The sequence below is a fragment of the Coregonus clupeaformis genome, chromosome 4 (genome assembly GCF_020615455.1).
Source record: "Coregonus clupeaformis isolate EN_2021a chromosome 4, ASM2061545v1, whole genome shotgun sequence".
Lineage (NCBI taxonomy): Eukaryota > Metazoa > Chordata > Actinopteri > Salmoniformes > Salmonidae > Coregonus > Coregonus clupeaformis.
This window is the reverse complement of record NC_059195.1, coordinates 7,038,377-7,063,503: the sequence shown is the minus strand read 5'-3', so window position 1 is coordinate 7,063,503 and position 25,127 is coordinate 7,038,377. Positions and strand designations below refer to the sequence as shown.

Below are 25,127 nucleotides of genomic sequence, written 5' to 3'. Positions count from 1 at the left end.
TTAATGTGTTTGAACCCCAGGAAGAGTAGCTGCTGCCTTGGCAGCAGCTAATGGGGATCCTAATAAATACAAATATAAATACAACATTTGGAGTGAACCTTGAACGGTGGCAAAGTGGGTTGCTGCCTAACGGTTTGAAACATTGACTCTTGTTGTGGACTTCTGTCTCTTGTATCAGCAATCCCATTTCACTTAATAACATCAGAGTAGAAATAGGCTGACTTTGGGTTGTGGGCCTGTCAGTCTTCAAAGTTGACATAGGGCAGACCAAACCTTTGGCTGTAGCCCTTTGGACCTTCAAAACGACCATCAGTGACTACACAGTGAACCGCTGCACGTCCACTCCATCCAGATGGATTGCTGTTAAAAGACAACCAAAGTAATTATTGTAAACAATCCTTATAAAAAATCAGTCATTCTTACAAACAGTCTCAAAAGACTCCTTCTGTACAGGTGTAATGAATACTCGGACAGAGTGGTAAGATCCAATCGCAGAATAGCGATGCTTTATTAGAGTACAGACAAGGGTATAGCTTAATCGTGGTCGGGCGGGCTGTGGTCAAAACCGGGCAAGGCATAGACAGGCAGAGGTACCAAAGGAGCGGGCTTAGTCGTAGTCGAGGGCACAGGCACAGGATCAGAGCACGGTAATCACTGGGGTAGACAAGCAGAGGATTAAGCAATTCGGGGAGTCAAACAACAAGGCACAGGTCGGATACACGGGTAATCAAAACAACAAACTCTCTCTCTCTCTCTCGGAACAAAACGCTTAGCAAGTCACAAAGGAACAATACCTCGCACCGACAGAACTTCTGAGCACACCTTATATCCTACCCTAATTACGGACAGGTGTGCTCAGAACTCAGGTGAACCAGATCGAGTCTGATGACTCCCCCTCTCTGTAGATCGGGGAAGTGTCAGACTCTGTCTAGACCCAGCCAACCCCCGATCCCTTACAGTATCCCCCTCCCCAGGGCCGGCTCCTGACGGCCTTCTACCTCTACCGGGTGGTCTTCCTCTGGGTCGGGGTCCGGGATGATCTGGGTGTTCAGCGTGGAAAGTGGCCTTGAGAGCGGGGTCTAGTATGTCCTTAGCAGGAACCCAGGACCGTTCCTCCGGTCCATATCCCTCCCAGTCCACGAGATATTCGATGCCCCCTCGTCTCCGTCTTGACTCCAGTATCTTGTGGACTGTATAGGTGGTGTCCTGTTCATCCTCCAAAGGTGGTGTAGTAGGTTGTTGAGCGATTGGTGGATACATCGGGCTATAATGAACAGGTTTCAGCAGGGAGACGTGGAACGTAGGGTTTATCCTGTAGTGTCGAGGGAGTAACAGACGGTAGGTGACAGGGTTAATACGTCTCTGTATCTTGAAGGGACCAATGTACCTGGGTTGGAGCTTCTTGCAGCTCCGTCGGAACCGCAGGTCTCGGGTAGACAGCCACACTCGCTGCCCGGGTTGATAAGTGGGAGTAGGTCTCCGGCGTCGGTCGGCGTAGGTCTTTTGCTGTTGTGAGGCTTGACTGAGATGTTGATGGGCCGTCTCCCAGACCTGCGCACTCCGACGGAACCACTCGTCCACCGCCGGTACCATCCCAGGTGCGGTATCCCACGGGAACAGGGGTGGTTGATACCCTAGAACACACTGAAAGGGCGTTAGACGTAGGGAGGTGTGAACGAGTGAGTTCTGAGCATACTCTACCCAAGGAAGGAATCGGCTCCACTCTTGCGGCTGCCGCGAACATTGTTGCCGTAGATATTTCCCAATTTCCTGGTTGAGCCGTTCTGTCTGCCCATTGGCCTGGGGATGATACCCGGAGGTGAGGCTCACCGAGATGCCCAAGCGTTCGCAGAAGGCCTTCCAAACCCGGGATACGAACTGGGGTCCCCGGTCGGAAACAATATCCTCTGGAACACCAAACTGCCGGAACACCTGGTTAAACATAGTCTCTGCCATCTGAGTGGCGTTAGGTAAACGGGTCATGGGTACTAACCGACACATCTTTGAGAATCGATCGATGACCACGAGAATTACAGTATGGCCCTCTGATTCTGGTAGGTCGGTAACAAAGTCCATCGCAATGTGCGACCAGGGTCGTTGAGGAGTTGGCAATGGCATCAGCTTACCCTCCGGTAGTGCTCGAGGCGCCTTGGACTGAGCACATACCGGGCAGGATAATACATAGTCTCTGACGTCATCTGTGAGGGAATCCCACCAGTATTTTCGACTGATGAGTCGTGTAGTTCGAGTGATTCCGGGATGACCAGATCCTAGCGACGTGTGGCACCATTCCATCAGTTGAGGTCGAAGCGGAGCTGGTACAAACACCGTCGACACCGGGGTTTCTGGAGGGGCTGGTTCCGCTTGTAGGCTCTCCTGAATTGTGTCATCGATAGCCCACCTCACAGGACCAGCACGGCAACTCATGGGGAGGATAGGTTCTGGTTCAACCGGTCTGTCAGCGCGCTCGAACCGTCGGGAAAGCACGTCCGCCTTACAATTCTTGGACCCGGGAATATAAGAAACAGTGAATTGGAAACGGTTGAAGAACAAAGACCACCTTGCCTGTCGGGAGTTCAGCCGTTTAGCACTGTGAAGATACTCCAGATTGCGGTGGTCCGTGAGCACTTGGAACGGATGAGCTGCTCCCTCCAGCCAATGTCTCCACTCCTCCAGGGCTAACTTCACCGCCAGTAATTCACGATTTCCCACGTCGTAGTTCTGCTCGGCCGGATTCAGCTTCTTAGAAAAAAAAGCACAGGGTCGTGATTTGGGCGGCTCACCTTGGCGCTTGGATAGCACGGCTCCCACTCCAACCTCCGAGGCATCCACCTCCACGATGAACGGCAAGGTAGGATCCGGCTGACATAAAATGGGAGCGGTGGTAAATCGTTGTTTCAATGTCTCGAAAGCCCGCACTGCCTCCTCCGTCCATTTCAGACCACGACCCTTGTGGCTGGTCATCGCCGACAGGGGAGCTGCGGTTGTGCTGAAATTACGCACGAACCGTCTATAGTAATTGGCAAACCCCAAGAATCTCTGAAGCTCTTTCACCGTCTGGGGTTGAGGCCAGTCTCGTACAGCTTGTACCTTGGATTCATCCAGTCTTACCCCGTCGGGAGTGAGTATGGCCCCAAGGAAGGAAATCGTCGTGACATGGAATTCACTCTTCTCGGCCTTCACGAACAGAGTGTTGGCGGAGTCGGTCCAGAACCTGTCGTACATGGGACACATGTTCTCTCAGAGAGTTAGAGTAGATTAGGATGTCATCAATGTACACTATGACGAAGCGATCAATCAAGTCCCTAAAAATGTCATTCATGAACGCCTGGAACACAGAGGGCGCGTTAGTAAGTCCATAGGGCATGACACAATATTCATAATGTCCTCGATGGGTGATGAAGGCGGTCTTCCATTCATCCCCCTCTCTAATGCGCACCAGATTGTACGCACTCCTGAGGTCCAGTTTACTGTAGATGGAGGCCTGCCCCACCTGCTCGATGGCTGCTGGAATCAAAGGAAGGGGGTAACGATTTTTAATGGTGATATCGTTCAAACCTCGATAGTCTATACAAGGACGCAGTCCGCCATCCTTTTTCTTAACAAAGAAAAAACTGGATGCCGCGGGAGACGTAGATGGGCGAATGGCCCCTTGCTGAAGTGCCTCATCAATATACTTGCTCATTGATTCCCGTTCCGGCTGTGACAAAGGGTAGATTCGTCCGCGAGGAGGTGTAGCCCTGGATAGCAGATCAATTGCACAATCCCAGGCCCGATGCGGTGGTAACACGGTAGCCCTCTCCTTGGAGAACACCTGCGCGTAATCCTGGTACTCTGTAGGAACAACAGTAGACACCGCACCCTTCGCATCCTCCACAGTAGACGTTTTGCAAGGTAAAATGAGGCACTCAGCCCTACATACCTCACTCCAAGCCGTGATATCGCCAGACTTCCAGGAGATGACCGGATCATGGGTAACGAGCCAGGGGTGGCCGAGGACTAGCGACTCCCGTGGAGCGGAGGTGACGAACAGAATGATGTTCTCATGGTGCGGGAAGCCCACTTGTAACTTGATTTCCCCGGTACGGTGCGTAATGAACCCAGTGCCCATGGGCTCACCGTCTAGCGCGTTGACTCGCAGGGGAGGTTGAATTGGGATAAGTTGAACTCCCAACTCCTCAGCAAGACCCATATCCAGAAAGCTGGCCGCCGCTCCGGAATCAATAAGCCCTTCCAACCTGCGCACTTTCTCTCCGACAGATAAGGTAACAGGTACATACATTTGTTTAGATGTAATGTTCAAAACGGGAGTCTCACTCACCGGTTTGGCAGTTCCGAGGCGATACCCTGGGATACGGTTAGGTCGTACCGGACATTGACGAACAAAATGACCCGACTGACCACAATACAGGCATAGTCCGTCTTGCCGACGTTGTTGTCTCACCGACCCTTGTAGAGGTGACCGTCCCAGTTGCATAGGTTCCTCCTCAGATTCTCTCCTCCGCTCTGTCGATTGCATAGGACCAGTGATCGAGGGCTCCCGAACAGTGGATGCCTTGTGTTGCACTATAAAATTATCAATAGCGATGGCTATTTTGATAAACTCATGTAGCGCAGTGATATCTCCTCGACAAGCCAACTCAGTCTGTACGTCTTGGCGCAGCCCTCTTCGGAAAACTGTGAGCAAAGCAGTCTCGCTCCATCCGCTACCGGCTGCGATAGTACGGAACTCTAAAGCGTAGTCGGCTACTGTGCGACGGCCCTGCTGAAGTTCGCACAGTTGGTCTCCCACACTACGCCCAGATACTGGGTGGTCGAACACCTCTTGAAAGAGTCTCTTGAACTGAACTTCCGCATTCAGCTCGGGGACCTCAGCTGCCCAAAGCGCAGTAGCCCAATCCAGTGCTCTTCCCGTTAGCAGAGAAATCATGAAATCCACCCTGCTACGGTCATCGGAAAACATAGTACGATTATATGACAGATACAGGGACATCTGGGTAGAAACCCCTGACATTTGCCAGGTTCCCCGTCGTACCTTGTAGGTAGAGAAATCGGAGGTGCATGACGAGGACTGACCGTGCTCGGTGTGGTGCCTTCAGCCGCACCAGCGTGGAGTAGCTGTAGGAGTTCATCCATCCGTTTCTCCTGTATCTCCCATCGCCTCTGTAATTCCGCTGGATCCATGGTAATGGCGAGGTATTCTGTAATGAATACTCGGACAGAGTGGGAAGATCCAATCGCAGAATAGCGATGCTTTATTAGAGTACAGACAAGGGTATAGCTTAATCGTGGTCGGGCGGGCTGTGGTCAAAACCGGGCAAGGCATAGACAGGCAGAGGTACCAAAGGAGCGGGCTTAGTCGTAGTCGAGGGCACAGGCACAGGATCAGAGCACGGTAATCACTGGGGTAGACAAGCAGAGGATTAAGCAATTCGGGGAGTCAAACAACAAGGCACAGGTCGGATACACGGGTAATCAAAACAACAAACTCTCTCTCTCTCTCTCTCTCTCTCTCTCTCTCTCTCTCTCTCGGAACAAAACGCTTAGCAAGTCACAAAGGAACAATACCTCGCACCGACAGAACTTCTGAGCACACCTTATATCCTACCCTAATTACGGACAGGTGTGCTCAGAACTCAGGTGAACCAGATCGAGTCTGATGACTCCCCCTCTCTGTAGATCGGGGAAGTGTCAGACTCTGTCTAGACCCAGCCAACCCCCGATCCCTTACAACAGGGCTAGGTGACCCCTGATCCACCAAGTTCCAGAGACTTACCTTTCAGTGCTTCGTTGATGTAGCCCCTTAAGTAATCTGTGCACTCTATGTCATTGATAGTGTCCCTGCTGTACTCTGTGGGCATCCCATTCCCAGTTATGTAGACGGTCACCTTGGTGACATTCAGATACTCTGCAGAGACATAGTTGAGTAGCCTACGGAGGCCCCAGGGTTCAGGGTGGATCCAGTCAGACACTGTAGAAGGCCAGGAGGGGTCCTTGAAGTCTCCCACCCCCTCTGGTCCAGGCACGCAGCCACCATCCCTGCTGTTGGCCAGACGAGAGGTGTAGTGGTTCACCATGAAATCTGCCATTCTGCAAATTTGCTTACTCTGCAGTGAAGACAGGGAGTATGGCAGGCACAGAGTGGGGACAATCCCGCCTTTTCTGCTCAATCTGAGACTTCAGCAAAACTGGATAGTCCCCATCCATGAAAATGGGATGGGCGAACCATCCCAGTATGAACAGCAGGTAGCAGTCAGCAGCCGCTACATCTTTTGGATTGGAGGAGGAGCTTGGAGGCTCAGCCTAGTTGGAGTCCATGTTGTGAGTCACCTTTTGGTGGGGGGGTGGAGACAAAGGATAAAAATCATTAACAAAATGTATTCAAATTCACAAAGTCAAGGAGTGATGCCAGTTCTTTCACCTGGTAGGAGGTAAACACATAGTCCTTTACCTCAGGGGGATGCTGACCTGTACCGTACCCAGCATGGCTAATCACCCAGGGGCTACTGAAAGTGTTCCAGGTCCTAACTATCTCCAAACCTGGAGAAGCTGAAGTCAGCATAGTCTTTAAAGGCTTCTTCAATGGAAATATTGGTCCAGCCTCTATAGTCCTGGAGTGCCTGGGGAAGATACCAGTGGTGCAGGGTCACAGCAGGTTCTATGTCCGTCTCTATCAATGCGTTGATCAGGCTGTCATATTAAAGTGCTCCTTTCTCAGAGTGGCTCAACCAGTGGCTGGAGGGGAAAATGCGGGCCCAAGAGATAGAGAACTGGTAGGTTTTGACAAGTAGACCTCTTAGGAGGTAGACGACGTAGTCCACTTTGTGGTAGCTGTCACAAGCCAGGTCGGCAGTCTGATTCTCAAAGGCTTGGTGCTCATGGCAAAAGAGGTTCCAAATGGTCTCACCCTTCCCATGCTCAGACCAGCCACAATCGACTTTGAAGGACTCACTGGAAGTGGCCCACTGGAAGACATCAGGAAAAGACTCATTCAGGAAGATGTCCCGCTCGGACAGGGTCTGAGTTCCAAATTTATCCCACACACTGGTAATTTACTGAAAGTTGCATCCCCAGTGTGGTCTTAAAGACTAGGTGAGCAAGAGAGGTAAAGGGCATTATTAAATATACACATACAGAGGTATGAAAAACATACTAAATGACAAAAAAAGACAAAAGGTTAATTCAGACTATTTTTATATCTTTCATTATACTAATAATAGACTATTTAATCGATTATGACATTTCCAAATAGTTTAACCAACAAGCAATTATAATCTTAAATCATCTTGCCTATTTGGAAAGTCCAACAAATCCAGTTACCCTAACAAGTCAACCATCTCCCGAGTGGCGCAGTGGTCTAAGGCACTGCATTGCAGTGCTAGCTGTGCCACTAGAGATCCTGGTTCGAATCCAGGCTCTGTCGTAGCCGGCCGTGACCGGGAGACCCATGGGGCGGCGCACAATTGGCCCAGCATCGTCCAGGGTAGAGGAGGGAATGGCCGGCAGGGATGTAGCTCAGTTGGTAGAGCATGGCGTTTGCAATGCCAGGGTTGTGGGTTCGTTTCCCACGGGGGGACAGTATAAAAAAATAAAATAATGTATGCACTCACTAACTGTCAAGTCGCTCTGGATAAGAGCGTCTGCTAAATGACTAAAATGTAATGTCACATCCAAGTATTTGCAGGTCCTCATTTCTCAGAATTGTAATGATTTCAGACCACAGACCCAGCGCCAGGATAAAGTGACTAAGGGGGCAGTTGAAATCGGCGAAGGGGCAAAGTTTTGTGGGGTTCTTGCATTGGAATTATATTGATATACCGTGCATTCGGAAAGTATTCAGACCCCTTGACTTTTTCCACATTTTGTTACGTTACAGTCTTATTCTAAAATGGATGACACACAATCTGCACACAATACCCTATAATGATAAAAAGCAAAAATAGGTTTTTAGAAATTTCTGCAAATGTTTAAAAAAGAAAAAACTGAAATATCACATTTATGTAGGTATTCAGACCCTTTACTCAGTACTTGGTTGAAGCACCTTTGGCAGCGATTACAGCCTCACGTCTTCTTGGGTATGACGCTACATGCTTGGCACACCTGTATTTGGGAAGTTTCTCCCATTCTTCTCTGCAGATCCTCTCAAGCTCTGTCAGGTTGGATGGGGAGCATCGCTGCACAGCTATTTTCAGGTCTCTCCAGAGATGTTCGATATGGTTCAAGTCGGGGCTCTGGCTGGGCCACTCAAGGACATTCAGAGACTTGTCCCGAAGCCATTCCTGCGTTGTCTTAGATGTGTGCTTAGGGTCGTTGTCCTGTTGGAAGGTGAACCTTCGCCCCGGACTGAAGTCCTGAGTACTCTGGAGCAGGTTTTCATCAAGGATCTCTCTATACACTGCTCCGTTCATCTTTGCCTCGATCCTGACTAGTCTCCCATTCCCTGCCGCTGAAAAACATCCCCAAAGCATGATGCTGCCACCACAATGCTTCACCATAGGGATGGTGCCAGGTTTCCTCTAGACGTGACACTTGGCATTCAGGCCAAAGAGTTCACTCTTGGTTTCATCAGACCAGAGAATCTTTTTTCTCATGGTCTGGGAGTCCTTTAGGTGCCTTTTGGCAAACGGGCTGTCAAGTGCCTTTTACTGAGGAGTGGCTTCCTTCTGGCCACTCTACCATAAAGTCCTGATTGGTGGAGTGCTGCAGAGATGGTTGTCCTTTTGAAAGGTTCTCCCATCTCCACAGAGGAACTCTGGAGCTCTGTAAGAGCGACCATTGGGTTCTTGGTCACCTCCGTGACCGAGGCCCTTCTCCCCCGATTGCTCAGTTTGGCCGGGCGGCCAGCTCTAGGAAGAGTCTTGGTGGTTCCAAACTTCTTCCATTTAAGAATGATGGAGGCCACTGTGTTCTTGGGGACCTTCACTGCTGTAGAAATGTTTTGGTACCCTTCCCCAGATCTGTGCCTCAACACAATCCTGTCTGGGAGCTCTACGTACAATTCCTTCGACCTCATGGCTTGGTTTTTACTCTGACATGCACTGTCAACCATGGGACCTTATATAGACAGGTGTGTGCATTTCCAAATCATGTCCAATCAATTGAATTTACATCAGGTGGACTCCAATCAAGTTGTAGAAACATCTGAAGTATGATCAATGGAAACAAGATGCATATGAGCCCGATTTCGAGTTTCATAGCAAAGGTCTGAATACTATGTAAATACAGTGGGGGGAAAAGTATTTAGTCAGCCACCAATTGTGCATGTTCTCCCACTTAAAAAGATGAGAGAGGCCTGTAATTTTCATCATAGGTACACGTCAACTATGACAGACAAAATGAGGAAAAAAATTCCAGAAAATTACATTGTAGGATTTTTTATGAATTTATTTGCAAATTATGGTGGAAAATAAGTATTTGGTCAATAACAAAAGTTTCTCAATACTTTGTTATATACCCTTTGTTGGCAATGACACAGGTCAAATGTTTTCTGTAAGTCTTCACAAGGTTTTCACACACTGTTGCTGGTATTTTGGCCCATTCCTCCATGCAGATCTCCTCTAGAGCAGTGATGTTTTGGGGCTGTCGCTGGGCAGCACAGACTTTCAACTCCCTCCAAAAATGTTCTATGGGGTTGAGGTTTGGAGACTGGCTAGGCCACTCCAGGACCTTGAAATGCTTCTTACGAAGCCACTCCTTCGTTGCCCGGGCGGTGTGTTTGGGATCATTGTCATGCTGAAAGACGCAGCCACGTTCCATCTTCAATGCCCTTGCTGATGGAAGGAGGTTTTCATTCAAAATCTCACGATACATGGCCCCATTCATTCTTTCTTTTACACGGATCAGTCGTCCTGGTCCCTTTGCAGAAAAACAGCCCCAAAGCATGATGTTTCCACCCCCATGCTTCACAGTAGGTATGGTGTTCTTTGGATGCAACTCAGCATTCTTTGTCCTCCAAACACGACGAGTTGAGTTTTTACCAAAAAGTTATATTTTGGTTTCATCTGACCATATGACATTCTCCCAATCCTCTTCTGGATCATCCAAATGCACTCTAGCAAACTTCAGATGGGCCTGGACATGTACTGGCTTAAGCAGGGGGACACGTCTGGCACTGCAGGATTTGAGTCCCTGGCGGCGTAGTGTGTTACTGATGGTAGGCTTTGTTACTTTGGTCCCAGCTCTCTGCAGGTCATTCACTAGGTCCCCCCGAGTGGTTCTGGGATTTTTGCTCACCGTTCTTGTGATCATTTTGACCCCACGGGGTGAGATCTTGCGTGGAGCCCCAGATCGAGGGAGATTATCAGTGGTCTTGTATGTCTTCCATTTCCTAATAATTGCTCCCACAGTTGATTTCTTCAAACCAAGCTGCTTACCTATTGCAGATTCAGTCTTCCCAGCCTGGTGCAGGTCTACAATTTTGTTTCTGGTGTCCTTTGACAGCTCTTTGGTCTTGGCCATAGTGGAGTTTGGAGTGTGACTGTTTGAGGTTGTGGACAGGTGTCTTTTATACTGATAACAAGTTCAAACAGGTGCCATTAATACAGGTAACGAGTGGAGGACAGAGGAGCCTCTTAAAGAAGAAGTTACAGGTCTGTGAGAGCCAGAAATCTTGCTTGTTTGTAGGTGACCAAATACTTATTTTCCACCATAATTTGCAAATAAATTCATTACAAATCCTACAATGTGATTTTCTGGATTTTCTTTTCTCAATTTGTCTGTCATAGTTGACGTGTACCTATGATGAAAATTACAGGCCTCTCTCATCTTTTTAAGTGGGAGAACTTGCACAATTGGTGGCTGACTAAATACTTTTTTCCCCCACTGTAACATGCTGAATAACAAACAGTATTTTACACTCAGTCTCTTCTCATAGCCGCAGGAAAGTATTTTGAAATATCTCACAAAATAATGCACTGGGCTTTTAATAGTCCTGTATTAGCGGACCGATATAGTTGTCTGCAGTGCCAGCGCGAGCAAAAATATTTGCTATGCGGATGACACTCAACTACTTTTCTCCTTCCCTTCTTCTGACACCCAGGTGGCGACACACATCTCTGCGTGCCTGGCAGATATCTCAGCTTGGATGTCTGCCCACCACCTCAAGCTCAACCTTGACAGGACGGAGCTGCTCTTCCTCACAGGGGAAGGCCTGCCCGCTCAAAGACCTCTCCATCACGGTTGACAACTCCACGGTGTCTCCCTCCCAACTTTGGCATGACCCTGGACAACACCCGTTGTTCTCTGCATACATCAAAGCAGTGATTTGCTCCTGCAGGTTCATGGTCTACAACATCCATAGAGTACGACCCTGCCTCGCACATGAAGAGGCGCAGTTCCTAATCCAGGCACTTGTCATCTCCTGTCTGGACTACTGCAACTCATTGTTGGCTGTGCACCCCGCTTGTGCCATCAAACACCTGCAACTTATCCAGAACGCTGCAGCCCACCTGGTGTTCAACCTTCCCAAGTTCTCCCATGTCACCCTGCTCCTCCACACACTCCACTGGCTTCCAGTCGAAGCGCGCATCCACTACAAGACCATGGTGCTTACCTACGGAACAGCAAGAGGAACCGCCACTTCCTACCTTCAGGCAATGCTCAAACCCTACACCCCAACCCGAGCACTCCGTTCTGCCACCTTTGGTCTCTTGGCCTTCCCACCCCTACGGGAGGGCAGCTCCCGCTCAGCCCAGTCCAAGCTCTTCTCTGTCCTGGCACCCCAATGGTGGATTCTCCCTGGAGATATAACATCAGGTTCCCTGCCCATCTTGTGAAAACATCTGAAACCCTACCTCTTCAAAGAGTATTAATCCCACAGCACCCTTCACCCTTCTTACCCCGACCAACCCTTTTGTGAACCAAAACTCGCACATTATATATTTTTTGTCTTACTAGCTCTGACTTTGCTGATACAGTGAGGGAAAAAAGTATTTGATCCCCTGCTGATTTTGTACATTTGCCCACTGACAAAGAAATTATCAGTCTATAATTTTAATGGTAGGTTTATTTGAACAGTGAGAGACAGAATAAAAACAAAAAAATCCAGAAAAACGCATGTCAAAAATGTTATAAATTGATTTGCATTTTAATGAGGGAAATAAGTATTTGACCCTTTCTCAATCAGAAAGATTTCTGGCTCCCAGGTGTCTTTTATACAGGTAACGAGCTGAGATTAGGAGCACACTCTAAAAGGGAGTGCTGCTTATCTCAGCTTGTTACCTGTATAAAAGACACCTGTCCACAGAAGCAATCAATCAATCAGATTCCAAACTCTCCACCAAGGCCAAGACCAAAGAGCTCTGCAAGGATGTCAGGGACAAGATTGTAGACCTACACAAGGCTGGAATGGGCTACAAGACCATCGCCAAGCAGCTTGGTGAGAAGGTGACAACAATTGGTGCGATTATTCGCAAATGGAAGAAACAAAAAAGATCTGTCAATCTTCCTCGGCCTGGGGCTCCATGCAAGATCTCACCTCGTGCAGTTGCAATGATCATCAGAACGGTGAGGAATCAGCCCAGAACTACATGGGAGGATCTTGTCAATGATCTCAAGGCAGCTGGGACCATAGTCACCAAGAAAAAAATTGGTAACACACTACGCCGTGAAGGACTGAAACCTTGCAGCGCCCGCAAGGTCCCCCTGCTCAAGAAGGCACATATACAGGGCCGTTTGAAGTTTGCCAATGAACATCTGAATGATTCAGAGGAGAACTGGGTGAAAGGGTTGTGGTCAGATGAGACCAAAATCGAGCTCTTTGGCATCAACTCAACTCGCCGTGTTTGGAGGAGGAGGAATGCTGCCTATGACCCCAAGAACACCATCCCCACCGTCAAACATGGAGGTGGAAACATTATGCTTTGGGGGTGTTTTTCTGCTAAGGGGACAGGACAACTTCACTGCATCAAAGGGACGATGGACGGGGCCATGCACCGTCAATTCTTGGGTGAGAACCTCCTTCCCTCAGCCAGGGCATTGAAAATGGGTTGTGGATGGGTATTCCAGCATGACAATGACCCAAAACACACGGCCAAGGCAACAAAGGAGTGGCTCAAGAAGAAGCACATTAAGGTCCTGGAGTGGCCTAGCCAGTCTCCAGACCTTAATCCCATAGAAAATCTGTGGAGGGAGCTGAAGGTTCGAGTTGCCAAACGTCAGCCTCGAAACCTTAATGACTTGGAGAAGATCTGCAAAGAGGAGTGGGACAAAATCCCTCCTGAGATGTGTGTGCAAACCTGGTGGCCAACTACAAGAAACATCTGACCTCTGTGATTGCCAACAAGGGTTTTGCCACCAAGTACTAAGTCATGTTTTGCAGAGGGGTCAAATACTTATTTCCCTCATTAAAATGCAAATCAATTTATAACATTTTTGACATGCGTTTTTCTGGATTTGTTTGTTGTTATTCTGTCTCTCACTTTTCAAATAAACCTACCATTAAAATGATAGACTGATCATGTCTTTGTCAGTGGGAAAATGTACAAAATCAGCAGGGGATCAAATACTTTTTTCCCTCACTGTAGCTACTTTATTGAGGAATAACATACTTTTCCATCCTCATGATGCCATCTATTTTGTGAAGTGCACCTGTCCCTCCTGCAGCAAAGCACCCCCAAAGCATGATGGTGCCACCCCCGTGCTTCACGGTTGGGATGGTGTTCTTCGGCTTGCAAGCAACCCCCTGTTTTCTCCAAACATAACGATGGTCATTATGGCCGAACAGTTCTATTTTTGTTTCATCAGACCAGAGGACATTTCTCCAAAAAGTACGATCTTTGTCCCCATATGCAGTTGCAAACCGTAGTCTGGCTTTTTTATGGCGGTTTTGGAGTAGTGGCTTCTTCCTTGCTGAGCGGCCTTTCAGGTTATTTGATATAGGACTCGTTTTACTGTGGATATAGATACTTTTGTACCTGTTTCCTCCAGCATCTTCACAAGGTCCTTTGCTGTTGTTCTGGGATTGATTTGCACTTTCGCACCAATGTACATTAATCTCTAGGAGACAGAACGCGTCTCCTTCCTGAGCGGTATGACGGCTGCGTGGTCCCATGGTGTTTATACAGATGAACGTGGTACCTTCAGGCGTTTGGAAATTGCTCCTAAGGATGAACCAGACTTGTGGAGGTCTTCCCATGATGTCAAGCAAAGAGGCACTGAGTTTGAAGGTAGGCCTTGAAATACATCCACAGGTACACCTCCAATTGACTCAAATTATGTCAATTAGCCTATCAGAAGCTTCTAAAGCCATGACATGTTTAAAGGCACAGCCAACTTAGTGTATGTAAACTTCTGACCCACTGGAATTGTGGAATTGTGATACAGTGAATTATAAGTGAAATAATCTGTCTGTAAACAATTGTTGGAAAAATTACTTGTGTCATGCACAAAGTAGATGTCCTAACCGACTTGCCATAGTTTGTTAACAAGAAATTTGTGGAGTGGTTGAAAAACAAGTTTTAATGACTCCAACCTAAGTGTATGTAAACTTCCGACTTCAACTGTATATGATGGGATGTATAGACATTATGGACAGTATATTGATAGAATATGTAGTATACCTGAAAAATACGTAGGATAGAATAGTACATGTACAGCAATATTTAAATAGGATAGGCCTTGACTAGAATACTGTATATACATATGAAGTGGGTAAAACAGTATGTAAACATTATTAAAGTGACCAGTGTTCCATTATTAAAGTCACCAGTGTTCCATGTCTATGTACATAGGCAGCAGCCTCTAAGGTGCAGGGTTGAGTAACCGGGTTGTAGCCGGCTAGTGACTAAAGTTCAGGGCAAGGTACTGGGCGGAGGCCGGCTAGTGGTGACTATTCAACATTCTGATGGCCTTGAGATATTAGCTGTTTTTCAGTCACTCTGTCCCAGCTTTGATGCACCTGTACTAACCTCACCTTCTGGATGGTAGCATGGTGAACAGGCCGTGGCTCGGGTGGCTGAGGTCCTTGATGATATTTTTGGCCTTCTTGTGACACCGGGTTTTGTAGATGTACTGGAGGCAGTGTGCCCCCGGTGATGCGTTGGGCAGACCGCACCACCCTCTGATGAGCCCTGGGGTTGTGGACAGTGCAGTTGCCGTACCAGGCGGTGATACAGCCCGACAGGATGCTCTCAATGGTGCATCTGTAAAATGTTGTGAGGGGCTTAGGGGCCAAGCCAAATTTCTTCAGCCTCCTGAGGTTGAAGAGGTGCTGTTGCGCCTTCTTCACCATAGTGTCTGTGTGGGTGGACCATTTCAGATTGTCAGTGATGTGTACGTAGAGGAACTTAAAGCTTTTCACCTTCTCCCTGTTGATGTGGATGGAAGCGTGCTCCCTCTTCTGTCTCCTGAAGTCCACAGGGGCCCCTGTGTTGAGGATCAGCGTAGTGGAGGTGTTGTTGCCTACCTTCACCACCTGGGGGTGGTCCGTCAGGAAGTCCAGGACCCAGTTGCACAGGGCGGGATTCAGACTCAGTGCCCCCGAGCTTAATGACGAGCTTGGAGGGTACTATGGTGTTGAAGGCTGAGCTATAGTCTATGAACAGCATTCTTACATAGGTTTCCTCTAGTCCAGATGGGATAGGGCAGTGTGCAGTGCGATGGCTATTGTGTCATCCGTGGATCTATTGGGGCAAATTGCAGTGGGTCTAGGGTGTCGGGCAAGGTGGAGATTATATGATCCTTAACTAGCCTCTCAAAACACTTCTTGATGACAGAAGTGAGTGCTACGGGGCGATAGTTATTTAGTTCAGTTACCTTCCATTTCTTGGGTACAGGAAAAATGGTGAACATCTTGAAGCAAGTGGGGACAGCATATTAGGAGAGGAAGAGATTGAATATGTCCGTAAACACTCCAGCCAGCTGGTCTGCGCATGATCTGAGGACTCGGCTAGGGATGCCGTCTGGGCCGGCAGCCTTGTGAGGCTTAACACGCTTAAATGTCTTACGTCGGCCATGGAGAGCAAGAGCTCACAGTCCTCGGAAGAGGTGGTGGCCTGCGTCGGCGGCACTGTTTTCCTCGAAGCGGGCGAAGAAGGTGTTTAGCTTGTCCGGCAGCAAGACGTCGGTGTCCGCGTCGTGGCTGGTTTTACACATCACACACCCAAGTGGGGTCTACATTCAAGCCCCACCTCAGCCAGAACTGCCAAGTAGGTCACCAAATCCACCTCAGCCTTCACTGTTTACTAGTGGGGTCCAGACCCAAGACCCATTCCAGCCTACACAGTCTGGTGGGTTACCAACCCATTTCTGCCTTCTGGGCCACGCCCACCAGAAGAATGCCAGTCTGGCCCTGGCTCTGATTCGCCAGCACGGCCAACATGGACATCAACTCCCATGGTGGAAGAGGCAACAGAGGAGCTGAAGAAGGTAACCTACTGCCTCAATGTCACACTATATCCCAGCACTAAACTTCCTGATGCCACCCAATTCCAGACCTGGCATGACCTTCTAAAAGTCACAGAGAAAGTGGTTGAAGGGCGGCTGGCACCAAGGCTGAAACACTTCTCCCACAGCAAGTCCAGGCAGAGTGTTTACCAGAAGAGCTGAGTGCTCTCAAATCAAGAAAACCCATCTACAGTCATCTCACTCTCTCACCTGAATTCAACCTGGCTCCTAGGAAAGAGGACCCTCCAAGGCCCCTTCCTGTGGCGTGCAAGCCAACTCCACCTCATCCTCCAGGGTCAGATCCTCATAGTGTTGTTCCGATGGATGGCAAACCATACCCCCTTCATCAAATTGCCATTCAGGCATGTCACCCTCCTCCAGAACTACCACACATGGTGCTCCATGGGGCGGCAGTACCACTCCCCTTCATTATCCTCCTACCTGACCCTGACCCGGACCCAGTCACTCCCAACTTGCTTCTCATGGGGCGGTGTGGCAGCTCTCTCCTCAAGTTATCTACGCTGATAGTGGTCTCGTTGGTCAACAGCTCTAACGTCATAGCCAAATCCTGGCTGACCACTTCTGGGCCAACTTCGAACTTACCTCAGACCGGAGGCCTGTCTGATTCCCTTGCCTGAGGTCAAGAATGACCCAGATTAAACCAGGCCGCTTAGGGATGGATCAACATTTACAGAATGGTTACCTAGAGGAAAATGGGGGAGGGTCATGCTTTTAGAATTTCAGTCAAGGGGAGGGTTTAGTATTTGTTAATCTAGTCCAGGGGAGGGTCATGTAATTGATGACATTTCTATATTTGTTTTAGAATTAGTTGCATATTAGGTTATACAGTGGGGGGGGAAAGTATTTAGTCAGCCACCAATTGTGCAAGTTCTCCCACTTAAAAAGATGAGAGAGGCCTGTAATTTTCATCATAGGTACACGTCAACTATGACAGACAAAATGAGAAAAAAAAATCCAGAAAATCACATTGTAGGATTTTTAATGAATTTATTTGCAAATTATGGTGGAAAATAAGTATTTGGTCAATAACAAAAGTTTCTCAATACTTTGTTATATACCCTTTGTTGGCAATGACACAGGTCAAACGTTTTCTGTAAGTCTTCACAAGGTTTTCACACACTGTTGCTGGTATTTTGGCCCATTCCTCCATGCAGATCTCCTCTAGAGCAGTGATGTTTTGGGGCTGTCGCTGGGCAACACAGACTTTCAACTCCCCTCCAAAGATTTTCTATGGGGTTGAGATCTGGAGACTGGCTAGGCCACTCCAGGACCTTGAAATGCTTCTTACGAAGCCACTCCTTCGTTGCCCGGGCGGTGTGTTTGGGATCATTGTCATGCTGAAAGACCCAGCCACGTTTCATCTTCAATGCCCTTGCTGATGGAAGGAGGTTTTCACTCAAAATCTCACGATACATGGCCCCATTCATTCTTTCCTTTACACGGATCAGTTGTCCTGGTCCCTTTGCAGAAAAACAGCCCCAAAGCATGATGTTTCCACCCCCATGCTTCACAGTAGGTATGGTGTTCTTTGGATGCAACTCAGCATTCTTTGACCTCCAAACACGACGAGTTGAGTTTTTACCAAAAAAGTTATATTTTGGTTTCATCTGACCATATGACATTCTCCCAATCCTCTTCTGGATCATCCAAATGCACTCTAGCAAACTTCAGACGGGCCTGGACATGTACTGGCTTAAGCAGGGGGGACACGTCTGGCACTGCAGGATTTGAGTCCCTGGCGGCGTAGTGTGTTACTGATGGTAGGCTTTGTTACTTTGGTCCCAGCTCTCTGCAGGTCATTCACTAGGTCCCCCCGAGTGGTTCTGGGATTTTTGCTCACCGTTCTTGTGATCATTTTGACCCCACGGGGTGAGATCTTGCGTGGAGCCCCAGATCGAGGGAGATTATCAGTGGTCTTGTATGTCTTCCATTTCCTAATAATTGCTCCCACAGTTGATTTCTTCAAACCAAGCTGCTTACCTATTGCAGATTCAGTCTTCCCAGCCTGGTGCAGGTCTACAATTTTGTTTCTGGTGTCCTTTAACAGCTCTTTGGTCTTGGCCATAGTGGAGTTTGGAGTGTGACTGTTTGAGGTTGTGGACAGGTGTCTTTTATACTGATAACAAGTTCAAAAAGGTGCCATTAATACAGGTAACGAGTGGAGGACAGAGGAGCCTCTTAAAGAAGAAGTTACAGGTCTGTGAGAGCCAGAAATCTTGCTTGTTTGTAGGTGACCAAATACTTGTTTTCCACCATAATTTGCAAATAAATTCATAACAAATCCTACAATGTGATTTTCTGGAGAAAGAAAATCTCAATTTGTCTGTCATAGTTGACGTGTACCTATGATGAACATTACAGGCCTCTCTCATCTTTTTAAGTGGGAGAACTTGCACAATTGGTGGCTGACTAAATACTTTTTTTCCCCACTGTTTATCGATGTGTGCCTGATGCCACCCCTCATCTCTGACTCTCTGCTGGACGTGCAATATCAAGTGTGCCTATAGACTATTTAGTGTGGTCTCAATCAAATGACCCATAGCCTATACGCTATGAAATGCATGCTCAGAGAAGCACAGAGCAAAGTTATATTGCTAAGATAGCTGCGGGGATGGTGTAAATAAAATTAGGCTGCATTACGAACTGCAATGGATATTCCAACCCTGAGCCCTGCTATGCTCTTGCTGATCAAAAACGTTTCTGTGTGCTGTGTAGGGCTACGGTGGCAGTTCAGGAGGAGAGTCAATGGTTTCTTCATATTATTATTTTTTTAATTAGGCCTAGTCCCAAAAAATTCACTATCTTGCGCGCGGACTAGCCTATAGCCTATGTTCTGTTCAGTTTGAGAAGAAGAGAGCAAAGATGAGAAGGAGGACCGGAGGTCAACTTTGATAGCCTGCTACTACTATAATTGATTTTATTAAAAACAATATGTTTCTTGCCCGTGATGTATTTATCTGAGTTATTGACCTCAGAATAAGCCAGATTCGAGTAACTTACATTGTAGTGCTGAAACTTGGAAATTCTCATAGTGCTGAAAGTAGGCAAATTCGAGTAGGCATAATTCATTTAAACCATCTTCATTTTAATTAGACTTTACTAACAACAAGAGGGCTTTTTGTTGGAGCCTATTTATTTTTATTTAAGAAATACACTGACGAAATTAGGCTATAGGCTACCATATCCATAGATTTGTTGGTAACTTCCTCCACCGACCATGCACTCTTTATATAGCCTACCTCTGTGTCAGTGAAGTGCAGTTGTGAAGTGAAGTGAAGTCAAAACCAAGACTCGAATTGAGGGGGTATGAGCATTTCTTAATTTGTAAATCGGGAGGTCCCGGAACAAAAAGTGAGCGCGAGAGGGGGGTGACCTGGGGAGCTCTGAGGTACCGGAACGCATGAGGAAAAAAATCAACATTGCATGCACATCATTGCATTTGCATTGAGGCATTACAGAAGTTACAGGCTCTGGGAAAATGTTTGCCTTTTATAAACGCATTTCATTCAATTCCATGTCCTTTTTGGCATAATATTTTTTAATGCTGCGTTCAAAACAACTGGGAACATGGAATTTGGAACTGGGAAATCTCCTACTTCTGACTTCAGTGCATTCAAGACAACTGGGAACTCAAAACAAACTAGCAGCAACTGGGCAAATTAATTTTGAACAGTCATCCAACTCGTAATTCCAAGACCGGAACTCAGGCCTCTTTCTAGAGCTCCGACTTTCCAACCTGAAGATCACTGATGTAGGCAATGATTTGACCTCGTTTTTGTTCGGAGTTCCCAGTTGTCTTGAAACACGGGAGGCTCCTGAAGGGAGGACGGCTCATAACAATGGCCAGAACGGAGCCAATGGAATGGCATCAACCACATGGAAACCATGTGTTTGATACCATTCCACCTATTCCGCTCCAGACTTTACCATGAGCCGGTCCTCCCCAATTAAAGTGCCACCAACCTCCTGTGTCTTGAAAGCATCAGAATACTGCACAAATGATCGAAATGACCAGCTACTTTGACACTGACAAACTGAGAATCTGAGATAAATAAAAACGACCTTGTCTTGAATCCATCAATAGCCTAGGCCTAGGTGTGTGAAGACACATATTGTTGACTACAATATGAGGAGTAAATTATAGTCCTTAAAATTATATCCAGTTTCACTAACTCACCAAAGATGTGCAGCTCACTAGACGATGACGGCCGATGCGCTCATGCCAAAAAACTATTTATTTCTCTTGTTTTACTTTGAAAAAGTATTTGGTAGCCTACAGCAAACAGATTAGAGTTTTCTCTTTTTTCGCCATTTGCTTTCCAACCTGTTTTTCCCGCGATTGTATTTTAAATATTGCGAAAGGCCTGTTTTGTCTGCATGCTGTTACTTCATTGACAGATTTGCCGCGCATTCCCTACGTAGTCTATGCCATGTTTTTGGGCTACACTCCACAGTTAGACTACTTTTTTAAAGAAGCTATTGATCCTATGGGGCAAAATAAAGGCTATCTCATTGTGTAGTAGGGCCCTACCTTTTATTAAAGAAAATGGCAAAAAGCACAGGCCTACCCCTTGTTAGCTTAAGATTTAAGAAAATAAAACGGATCCGATTATCTAAAGTGATCTATAACAGAGCTTTGGTCCGCATGCTTTATGCTAGAAGCGAGTTGTAAAATACCCGGGAAAGAAGTGACTCTGATGCATATGGGGATACATTGTTTCGTTTATTTGACATTCAAAGGCAGACTTTGCTTGGGAAGTAAACTAATTCTATCACTATCAATTTATTAAGCTATTCACTTACTGTACAATAGAAGATGTTGAAACCGAGAGGGCTTTTAGGGAAAATTATGTAGAATTGCAAGACATTTTTATAAAAGGCAATTCTTTCTCTGACCTGAAAATACGATGATAGATTCATGCAATGCTTTTAATATAAATGAGATCTTTCTACGTCTACTATTGTCCACGGTGGTCTGCGAACCCACAACCTTCTGGCCCACAGCCTTGTGCGCGATTAAAATTCCTGCGTTGCCATGTAATGCTTACAGGATAAAGAACAGTTTCTAAAACTGCATATCAAAGGCTCTGGTCTGTCCAAGAAGTGAGAGTAAACGGTAGACATGTTCTCTGCTATCCACTTTGTTTTAATTATTATTTTGTGTATAGGGGAGGGTGAATACTCTTTTTTCAAGCGCTACGAGACGGCCATCCATTTTCATTTCAGAAACCCCTATTATAAATAACGTTCACCAGCAGAGAAAAACCTGCAGAAAACGCTTTTGAAGGTGGCTGACGAAAAGGCTCTCATCTTTCATTATTACTTTTTAGTTAACTGTCCTTTTAACTGCAGGCACCTTGGAGCCATAGAGATGTACAGGCTTTTGGGCACTAGAGACCTCTATACATCTCTATGCTCTGAGCGCACCTGCAACTAATTCCCCTATTAAATACCTGAGTTCCCTTTGTCTTTTAGTTCAGCCTTGCTGAGCTCTAAAATGTGTAAGTCGCTCTGGATAAGAGCGTCTGCTAAATGATGTAAATGTAATGTAAATGTAAAAGATGGTTGAAGCTGACGCTGATGTGGAGCGTGAATATAATGGCGGGGTAATCAAGGAGAATTTGAATGTTTTCCAAAAGAATAGAAAACGGAGCAAAGTAGCATACAGTAATGAGAATGTCCCTTATCTTGTAGGAGTACAGTTTGTTAATGAGGAGCAGCTGATTGGATTACCAATTTTGAAGAATCCATTTGATATATCCAAACTGGTGGAGAGAGTGTTTGGTAAAGTGAAGGCTGTGAGGATCACGAGAGGCAGGCTTGTTTAGATGTTTTATTCTTCGGAGGATCAGAAGTAGCGTGTGGTAATGTCTGGCGTTTTCTGGGAAGTCGATGTTGCAGAGTTTAAAAATATTCCTGGAGTGATTGATGCTCGTCGGATGAATCGTGGTGAATGAAGAAAAAGTGAAGACTATCTGTTATTTTGTTTTTTAATATGGAGTCTCTCCCTGCTCAAGTGCAGTTGGGATATATAAACTACAGAGTCAGATAATTTGTTCCAAGACCAATGCAGTGTGATCATTGTAAAGCTTTTGGACATGTTTCAAGTGTTTGCAGAAGCAAGAAGCCAAGATGTTCAAGTTGTGGAAAATATCATATCATGTGTTTTTAAAAGTGATGAAAATGTGACATGTTGCAATCGTGCTGGGAACCATGAAGCCACATCTTTGGAATGCCCCACAAGAGTGAAAGAGAATGAGGTGGCCAAAGTCAGGGCTATCCAGAGTATTTCATATGCAGCGGCTGTTAAAAGGGTTGAGGGTTCAAATGGTGTTCCTGATGAGTCCATGGTGGTGGATAGGCCTTCAATGAAGGTTGCAGGGGGTGCCGTTAAACAGCAGGACCCAGATACACTACCGTTCAAAAGTTTGGGGTCACTTAGAAATTCCCTTGTTTTCTAAAGAAAAGCAATTTCTTTGTCCATCAAAATAACATCAAATTGATCAGAAATACAGTGTAGACATTATTAATGTTGTAAATGGCTATTGTAGTTGGAAACGGCAGATTTTTTTTAATGGAATATCTACATAGGTGTACAGAGGCCCATTATCAGCAACCATCAGTCCTGTGTTCCAACGCCATGTTGTGTTTGCTAATAATTTAAAAAGGCTAATTGATCATTAGAAACCCCTTTTGCAATTATGTTAGCACAGCTGAAAACTGTTGTGCTGATTTAAAGAAGCAATAAAACTGGCCTTCTTGAGACTAGTTGAGTATCTGGAGCATCAGGAATTGTGGGTTCGATTACAGAATCAAAATGGCCAGAAACAAATAACTTTCTTCTGAAACTTGTCAGTCTATTCTTGTTCTGAGAAATGAAGGCTATTCCATGCGAGAAATTGCCAAGAAACTGAAGATCTCGTACAACGCTGTGTACTACTCCTTTCACAGAACAGCGCAAACTGGCTCTAACCAGAATAGAAAGAGGAGTGGGAGGCCCCGGTACACAACTGAGCAAGAGGACAAATACATTAGTGTCTAGTTTGAGAAACAGATGCCTCACAGGTCCTCAACTGGCAGCTTCATTAAATAGTACCCACAAAACACCAGTCTCAACGTCAACAGTGAAGAGGCGACTCCGGGATGCTGACCTTCTAGGCAGAGTTGCAAAGAAAAAGCCATATCTCAGACTGGCCAATAAAAAGAAAATATTAAGATGGGCAAAAGAACACAGAGACACTGGACAGAGGAAGATTGGAAAAAAGTGTTATGGACAGACAAATCGAAGTTTGAGGTGTTCGGATCACAAAGAAGAACATTTGTGAGACGCAGACCAAATGAAAAGATGCTGGAGGAGTGCTTGATGCCATCTGTCAAGCATGGTGGAGGCAATGTGATGGTCTGGGGGTGCTTTGGTGGTGGGAAAGTGGGAGATTTGTACAGGGTAAAAGGGACCTTGAAGAAGGAAGGCTATCACTCCATTTTGCAACGCCATGCCACACCCTGTGGACGGCGCTTGATTGGAACCAATTTCCTCCTACAACAGGACAATGACCCAAAGCGCAGCTCCAAACTATGCAATAACTATTTAGGGAAGAAGCAGTCAGCTGGTATTCTGTCTATAATGGAGTGGCCAGCACAGTCACTGGATCTCAACCCTTTTGAGCTGTTGTGGGAGCAGCTTGACCGTATGGTACGTAAGAAGTGCCCATCAAGCCAATCCAACTTGTGGGAGATGCTTCAGGAAGCATGGGGTGAAATCTCTTCAGATTACCTCAACAAATTGACAACTAGAATGCCAAAGGTCTGCAAGGCTGTAATTGCTGCAAATGGAGGATTCTTTGATGAAAGCAAAGTTTGAAGGACACAATTATTATTTATATTAAAAATCATTATTTCTAACCTTGTCAATGACTACATTTCCTATGCATTTTGCTATATTTCCTATTCAAACTCATTTCATGTATGTTTTCATGGAAAACAAGGACATTTCTAAGTGACCCCAAACTTTTGAACGGTAGTGTACGTAAAAAATTAAGAAGGTGGACTTTGTGGCTTTTACAGCTAGGTTGATTAATGGTACTGCCAAGGTGGAGAGGAAGTCCAGGAAAATAGCTATCATTGTGGATGCGGCGGAACGGTTCCTGGGACTGAAAGACTTCTCGGCGGAGGAGTTACATGGAGTATTGTCACAAGCCGTACCACCCTCTCAGGTCATAGAGCCTAAGAAAGGCGATATGGAGATTTGAAGGAAGAAATAAGTTTTGGTTTTGTCCAATGTGTATTTTATATTGTTTTATTTTGGGTGGATTAAGTTAGTTTTCCCTATCACGTATGGGTTTTATTTTTACCTTGGTTTTTTCAACACCGTCCAGTTGGTGGTGGTAATACACCTTGTTGGGTTGTAGTCTGCCATAAAACCCACAGAAGAAGACTAATAATAATAATAAGTATTTTAGTGAGCCAGACGCCAGTTCGAGTTCTGGAGGTGAAATGGAAGGGGTAGAAGGTGTTGTGAGGAGCTCAGAGCCTGAGCCTTGCATTGATGGACATGGTTATGATAAAGATAAGTTTGGTCCAGTGGAAGTGAGATTTTTGAAGAGTTTGGAACCAGGCCTTTTGGCTGATCCATGGGTGGTTTCAGTTTGGGAGGAAAATATGGTGGGTGCTGTTGAGTCGGTGTAGGTAATCCAAAGTGGACTTGTGATGTTTGTGTTTCCTCA

At 46.4% G+C, this 25,127-nt stretch overlaps 1 pseudogene; it reads right to left on the bottom strand.

Annotated features, from left to right (window-relative positions):
• LOC121548200 overlaps positions 1-16,324 on the bottom strand; it is an 85,682-nt pseudogene extending 69,358 nt beyond the window's left edge.
• Positions 16,325-25,127: the final 8,803 nt, after the last annotated feature.